This window comes from Solanum verrucosum, unplaced genomic scaffold (assembly GCF_900185275.1).
Source record: "Solanum verrucosum unplaced genomic scaffold, falcon-dt-bn FXZP01000176.1, whole genome shotgun sequence".
In the NCBI taxonomy this organism is placed as follows: domain Eukaryota; kingdom Viridiplantae; phylum Streptophyta; class Magnoliopsida; order Solanales; family Solanaceae; genus Solanum; species Solanum verrucosum.
The window spans coordinates 2663109-2671482 of NW_026020412.1; the positions used below are offsets into that span (position 1 = coordinate 2663109).

The 8374-nt window shown below is 31.7% G+C and overlaps 1 pseudogene; it reads right to left on the bottom strand.

Annotated features, from left to right (window-relative positions):
• Positions 1-1266: 1266 nt before the first annotated feature.
• Positions 1267-4761, bottom strand: LOC125840643 (feruloyl CoA ortho-hydroxylase F6H1-1-like; annotated as a pseudogene).
• Between the last annotated feature and the right edge of the window lie 3613 nt (positions 4762-8374).

Here is an 8374-nt window from a genome sequence, read left to right on the forward strand (position 1 = left end):
TTTAAATGTTGAATATGCTTATGAATTATGCTCTTCCGTTGTCTTCTAAATGAGGTTTTAACTTACAAATTGCATGCATTTAACTAAATTGTCCATTTTAGCATGTTTGCAAGAATTTTATGCATGACTATCATACTTAGTGCATTTTTGTACTAACCCATATTTTTCTACCCTTTTTCCACAAAGTGTAGGTTCCGGTGTTTGAGGTGATCTTCCTTCGATACAAGCTTGGATCGACTATTTTCCTTGCTTGTGGTGAGTCCTCATGAATCCGAGGACGAGTGATGTCTTGTAGTTCCATTTCTTTCATTGTACTAGACTTTCAGATTTATTGTAAGGGTTGTGACCCAATTTGAGACTTCGATTGTAATAGATGGCTAAATGAGACAAGGTCTAGACTTCCGCTTTGCTTTTATGAAAACTTCTTAAGACTTGAAATATTTTTATTGTTCTTTACTTATGTTATAATATGCATAGTGGCTTACATTGTGCCTTTAGAGGCATTATGTGCCTTGTTACGTCTAGGGGGTACCCTTGGGTCGTGACAATTTTGTATTCAGTATCCGATTTACAAAATTATTAAATCTAAATATTATGCAATTTATTTTTAAAAATTTTGGAAAATTTATTCGTAAAAAAATAGTAATATTAATATTAAGTAGTTTAACTTTAAAATTTTCAGTGCATCCATTTATTTTAAAAAAATTCTTATGTAATACTTGGACACCCTTCGTAAAATTTCTAGCTCCGCCACTGGGGATTGTCACCCTTTATTTGATATCAATCTTACGAGTGAAAGTAAATTCATTCTAAACTTGAAATTTATAGGTGATGATGGAAATAGTTACTACCGGTAACGATCTTAGAAAATGATAAGCGTCATTTAAGTAGGTGTTTTTCCCTCATTTTTTAAATTCAGTATCCGATTTAAAACTGACTGCAAATTCATTTCAAAATTTGAGATCTTTAATTGATGGCGGAGATAGTTACGACCCATCATAAGTAGGTATTTTTTCTTATTATATATTCTATATCCACTTTAAAGAAAGCACATTTTTCAAATTATAGAATTTAAGTTTAAAATTATCACAGTGTTACACACCAACGATTAAAAGAATAAACTTAAAAATATTATAAAGAAAAAAATGGGGTAAAGTTATTATAAATAAAAAGTAGGATACAGGTAAAATAAGATTATTGAATGATTAGAACAAAACAAGATAACAACACAATCATACCAACTCACTGGTTACGTAAAGAGACATTTTTTGTCATTACATAATAACAAATTTGACAATACAATAACATTTACCTAACATGAAATTTATAGATTACAACATCAAATTTTAGAAAAATCTAGTGATGCTTTACCAGAAGGCCTCTTATGGAAGAAATAATCCCAATAATCAGAAAACCGAACATGTTTATACACTAGTTTGTCTCCATCTTTAAGCATTTGTGGAAATGGACCAATTACACTATCAAGGCTAGCATTCACAACCTGCTGTACATATATTTGAGTCCTGCTCGAATCAACTGCTACACAATGCTCAATACTCTTTTATCTATCATTGCTCATGATCTGCAACGAATAGCCTATATATGTTAACCGCTAAGGCGCCTTTGATTAGATTTTTGTGGATCCAATTATCACATTTAGTCTCTGAACATATAGGCCTCCCATGTCGTCCTAGAGGGGCAGAGTGATGCAGGACACGTTGTAGTGTCGGTGACAACTAAAGGTGATACTTGGATTTGGGCATGGTGGATAGTAGTTTATGTTGATAGTCATATTTCCATCAAGAGAGGTACTAAAAATTCTGTAATTTCATTGACATTGAGACCCTTCATGAAGGGAGTGTATGAGTTGTAATTATTTTTAAGAGAAAGGGTATTTCTTGAATCACTTTGGGTTTGGGTAGAAATATGTAATTAGTTTGGGTTTTATGACCCTTTTATGTAGTTTTCCCTATATGTTTTTGGAGTAAATAGGAAAAAGCATTAAAAAGTCATAAAAACAGTACTGCTTAAATATGTTAGAAGAAAAAACATAATATGCTTGAGTGCATTTTCCCATACATTATTAAATCTTCATCATATTTGTGTTCTTCGTTTGTTAGAAAATTGACACAATAATTTGCCTCTCTCCAAACGTGTTAGATAGTGTCAAATGTGAAATTATTAAATTTCAACTATGTCAAATGCTCAACATTCAAGAAATGTTAAATTATACACTAATCTATAATGGTTAAAAGTTCGGAAATTACATTCTACAACATATCAACACAATTTCTTTAATGAGTTGAGCTAGTAAATAAATGGGTCAATGATCAAGCCAAACTTGGATGGATTTGACGAATCATATTTTCATTAATGAAGTTTTTTTTGTTAGGGCGAATCTTTTGTAGAATTTACGTAGTATTTGATAATAGAAATTCGAAATTTGATACCAGTTTTTTTCATTGAGAGACTGCCTATCACAATTATTGGTGATTGAGGGTAGGTTTCCTCACCTTATATTTGATACCAGTCTTAGGAGTGAAAGTAAATTCATTCTAAACTCAAAATCTATAGTTGATGATGGAGATAGTTAATACTGGTCACGATCATAGAAAATGATAAGCGTCATATAAGTGTGAGTTTTTCCCCTCATTTTGTAATAAGTATCCAATTTAAAACTAAATGCAAATTCATTTCTAAACTCGAGATCTTTAATTGATGGCGGAGATAATTACTACCCATCATGAGCACATGTTTTTACTTATTCTATATTCGGTATCCACTTTAAAGAAAGTTCATTTTTCAAATTATAGAGTTCAAATTTAAAATTATCACATTGTTACACAACAACGATTAGAAGAATAAAATTACAATATTACAAAAAATATATGGGGTAAAGTTATTATAAACAAAAGGCAGGATAAAGATTATTAAATGATTAGATCAAAACAAGATAACAAAATAATCATACCAACTCACCAGGTATGTAAAGAGAGACTTTTTGTCATTATATGATAACAAATTTGACAATACAATAACATTCACATAACAAGAAATTTGTAGATTAAAATATTAAATTTTAGCAAAATCTAGTGATGCTTTACCAGAAGGCCTCTTACGGAAGAAATAATCCCAATAATCAGAAAACAAGACATGTTTGTACACTAATTTTTCTCCATCTTTCAACACTTGTGGAAATGGACCAATGACACTGTCAAGGCTAGGATTCACAAATAGCGGTACAGATATTCGAGCCCTACTTGAATCAACTGCTACACAATGCTCGATACTCTTGTATCGATCATTGCTCATGATCTGCAATAAGTCACCAATGTAAACCGCTAAGGCACCTTCGATTGGATTTACCTGGATCCAATTATCACCTTTAGTCCCTCAGACATATAAGCCTCCCATGTCGTCCTGGAAGAAAAGAGTGATGCAGGATACGTCGCAGTGTCGGCGAGCCCCAATGGTGATACTTGGATTTGGGCATGGTGGATAGTAGTTTATGTTGATAGCCATAGTTCCCATCATGAGAGGTTCTAAAGATTCATCAATTTCGTTGACGTTGAGGCCCTTTAATAGCACCTCTAACAACTTTTTAGCAAGTGGTTTAGCCCACTTTTGATACTCCAAGACTTGGTTCCTATAAACCAATGACAAAGTCAGGAATTTCGTTAAGAGCGTACGAAATTTAAAGGCAAGTTAATTTAATGTCAAAGTCAAGAACCTCACTAAGAGTTTTCCGATAGTCCATCAGAAACAACATTTTTACTCTACAAAGGTAGCAATAAGATCTGCGTACATCTTATCCTCTCCATACTCTACTTGCGGAATTATACTAGATATATTATTGTAAAAAGGATAAAAAAAATTCCTACATATGGAATATAATTCTGATTTTAAGTTATAGAGACCTTTATAAAATTTAGAGATAATGGTCAAAAACACGCCTAAAATTGCAAGTCTCCTCTGAACTATCATCAACTAATTATCAAACCACATATCTAAATTAATGAGTCAGTTGCCAATAGTTCGAAATTTTATGCCTAATTAACTTGTGACACAACCTTTTGTGAATGTATTGATACACTTGGTCTAGTAAGTTTCAAGGTTTGTTTTGATAAATAGCTAACAATTCAGATAGAAAACACAAACACCTTACCATTAAAAATATGAGATTCATTAAAAAAGTAATACTACATGTATGCTTTTTTACTTACTCAAAAACACATGACCTATAAGTTACATAGAATAGAAAACCCAAAAAGTTACCTTGTTTGAGGAGGCCAAAGATTGCTATCATTTTTTTGATTACAACCATGTTTTATACTATCCTTCCACTCCAAAACCTTCTCATTTTTCTCACCAATAGCACTCCAAAACATTAACACAGATTCACCAGCACTATAGCTCTCTTTAAAAATCTTAACTTTTTCTTCAGTTGGCAATTCAAAGTACTTGTGTGCTGCATCTTTCAAATCTTCAAGAACTTCAATTGAGATCCCATGATTGATGATTTGGAACAAACCCCACTTGCTTGCTGCTTCTTGAATTTAAATCATCAAAATTTGATAAATCAATCGTTGGGATTGATTCTTGATTGTCAATTTGGGATTTGTCTAGTCTGTGTTCTTTTGGTTGAATTCATTGATTTGGGATAATTTCAAGGCTTTGATCTACTAGGCCTTTTATTCCATTTGCTTTCTTGATTACAAAATCAAGTTTGTCATCGTTTGGTTCAAATTTTGATGAAGTCATTTGTGTGTTGAATCTCGATAAGTGTGTATTAATAGAAAAAGAAAATTTGGAGGTTTTTTTATGATGGGTTTGAGATGGTGTGTGGTGGGAAGAAGGGGGGTTAGCTATGAAATGATGGAAGAATGACATTTGGGGTTTTTATGGTGGGTTTGAGGGGGGAGGGGTGCTAGGGTCTTTTTCCTAATTTTCTTACCTTATTTAAAGTTTATTTTCTCTTGAAGGAAAGTCAAAGTATCACCATAAATGTTTCAACTTTTCCAGAAAGGAAAATATAAATTTCTTCCATATTTGGTTTATTCTTTTCTTTAGACAAAAATTCTGAAATCCTATAAATTGAATACACATCTTCTCATACCAAGAACGCAAGAACATTCACAATGTAGACATGTAGGAGTTTAGCTTAGGGAAAATTTTCTCCCAATATGTTTATTCTTTTTCAATATTAGTTTTAGCCCCCAAGGCCAAGCTCGAGTGGCAAAAGGTGGAGGATTTGTGACTTAGGTCATAGGTTCAAGCCCCACACCATGCAAACCGAAGCCCGGTATTTAAGTGGAGAAGGGTAGAGGGGCGGGCCCATTATCCACCGAGTTTAGAAGGTTTTGATTGGTCCAAAGGACAGGTCACATGCATATTTCTCGGTTATCAAAAAAAAATTACTTTAATAATATGTAGGTCGTTTGGACAAATCATATTAACAATATACTTTTAGTATGCTTTTATTTTTCATCTGATTTATCGACCATATGATTTTCAATTGTAAGCTTCAGCATAATACCCCAATCATATTTTGAACTTAACAAGGGAAAGGGGGGAGAAGCGGGGTCAGTTTTGAATGGTGGAGAAGTCTGTACTTTTTCAATTTTAACCTGACATTCTAGATTCGAGTTTTTATGATTACAAAGTCACTTTTGTTAGGGAGTGATTACTCTAAATGTAAGATTTTCTGGCACGAATTCAAATTTAGTTAGATTCAACATGAATATCGAACATCAAATGAGGAAAACATTATTTCTTCATTCTATTATTTCAAGGGAGTGGGGTGGGGGTATATGGATGATATATTACTGACCTAAACAAAATTCTTGAATAATTTTTTTATTTAGTGTTTCAATTTTTTTTCTTTTAAGTTTAATCAAACATTATCATCATCCAATATATCTTCTAGAAATAGCTATTTAGAAATTAGTGAGGTGGCTTCTTGGGTTCATATACATGAATTGTGGTTTATTTGAATAATATTTTTTTGAAATTTGTGTACTCTATTATATCCATAAAAAATTAACAGCAAAAATAGCGCTACTATAATTTAATACTTTATTTTACTTTTAATATTATAATTTTATAGCTATAAAATTTTATGACAATTGAGAATATATGATGGGGACATATACCAAATGTGTATTATTATTTTTTGAGTAAATAGGAAAAAGATTTAAAAATAAAAGCAGTACTACTTAAATCTATTAGAATAAAAAATTTCATATGCTTGAGTGCATTTCCTTATACATTACTTTATCATCATATTTGTGTTCTTCGTTTGCTAGAAAATTGACATATTAATTTACCTCCGTCCAAACATGTTAGATAGTGTCAATTGTCAAATGTGAAATTATTAACTTTCAACTATGCCAATTTCTCAAAATTCAAGAAATGTAAAATTATACACTAATTATACCTGTTAAAAGGTTTGAAACTACATTCTACAACATATCAACACAGTTTTTAATGTGTTGAGCTAGTAAATAAATGAGTCAATGATCAGGCCAAACTTGGATGGATTTGACGAATCATAATTTCATGAATGAGTTTTTGTTGCTAGGGTAAAGTTTTTGTAGAATTTACGTAGTATTTGATAATTCAAAACTTGACTTTTGATATCAGTTTTTGTCATTGAAAAACTACCTATCACAATCTTTGATGGTTGGGGGGGGGGGGGGTTCACCCTATATTTGATACCAGTCTTAGGAGTGAAAGTAAATTCACTCTAAACTCGAAATCTATAGTTGATGATGGAGAAAGTTACCACCAGTGACGATCTTAGAAAATGATAAGCTTCATTTAAGTAGGTGTTTTCCCCCCTCATTTTTTGTATTGAGTATCCGATATAAAACTGAATGCAAATTCATTTCTAAACTCGAGATCCTTAATTGATGGTGGAGATTGTTACTACCCATCATGAGTATGTGTTTTTCTTATTTTATATTTGGTATCTGCTTTAAAGAAAGCACATTTTTTCAAATTATAGAGTTCAAGTTTAAAATTATCACAGTGTTACATACCAATGATTAGAAGAATAAACTTATAATATTACAAAGAAAAAATATGGGGTAAAGTTATTATAAACAAAAAGAAGGATAAAGGGTAAAATGAGATTATTGAATGATTAGAACAAAACAAGAAAACGACATAATCATACCAACTCACTGGTTACGTAAAGAGACGCTCTTTGTCATTACATAATAACAAATTTGACAGTATGATAACATTTACATAACAAGAAATTTGTAGATTAAAACATCAAATTTTAGCAAAATCTAGTGTTGCTTTACCATAAGACTTCTTACAGAAGAAATAATCTCAATAATCAGAAAACAGGACATGTTTATGCACTAGTTATTTTCCATCTGTAAGCATTTGTGGTAATGGACTAATGACACTATCAAGGCTAGAATTCACAAATAACGGTACAAATATTCGATCCCTACTCGAATCAACTGCTACATAATGCTCGATACTCTTGTATCAATTGTTGCTCATGATTTGCAACGAGTCACATCTATATGTTAACCGCTAAAACGCCTTGATTGGATTTACGTAGATCCAGTTATCGCTTTTAGTCCCTCGGACATATAGGCCTTCTGTGTTGTCCTGGAGGACTAGAGTGATGCAGGAAACGTTGTAGTGTTGGCGACAACCAATGGTGATACTTGGATTTGGGCATGTTGGATAGTTGTTTGTGTTGATATCCATATTTCCCATCAAGAGAGGTTCTAAAGATTCATCAATTTCATTGACATTGAGACCCTTCGTGAAGGGATGATATGAATTTTTTTGTAGAATTTACGTAGTATATTATAATAAAAACTTGACATTAGATACTAGTTTTCATCATTGAGAGACTACCTATCACAATAATTGATGATTGGGAGGGGGGGGTTAGTCACCCTATATTTGATACTAGTCTTAGGAGTGAAAGTAAATTCATTCTAAACTCGAAATCTATTATTGATAATGGAGATAGTTAATACTGGTCATGATATTTGAAAATGATAAGCGTCATTTAAGTAGGTGTTTCTCCCCTAACTTTGTATTCAATATCCGATTTAAAACTAAATGCAAATTTATTTCTAAACTCAAGATCTTTAATTGATGGCGGAGATTATTACTGCCCATCATGAGTACATGTTTTTTCTTATTCTATATTCAGTATCCACTTTAAAGAAAGCAAAATTTTCAAATTATAGAGTTCAAGTTTAAAATTATCACAGTGTTACACACCAACGATCAGAAGAATAAACTTACAATATTACAAAGAAAAATTATTAAGTAAAGTTATTATAAACAAAAAGTAGGATAAAGGGTAAAATAAAATTATTAAATGATTAGAACAAAA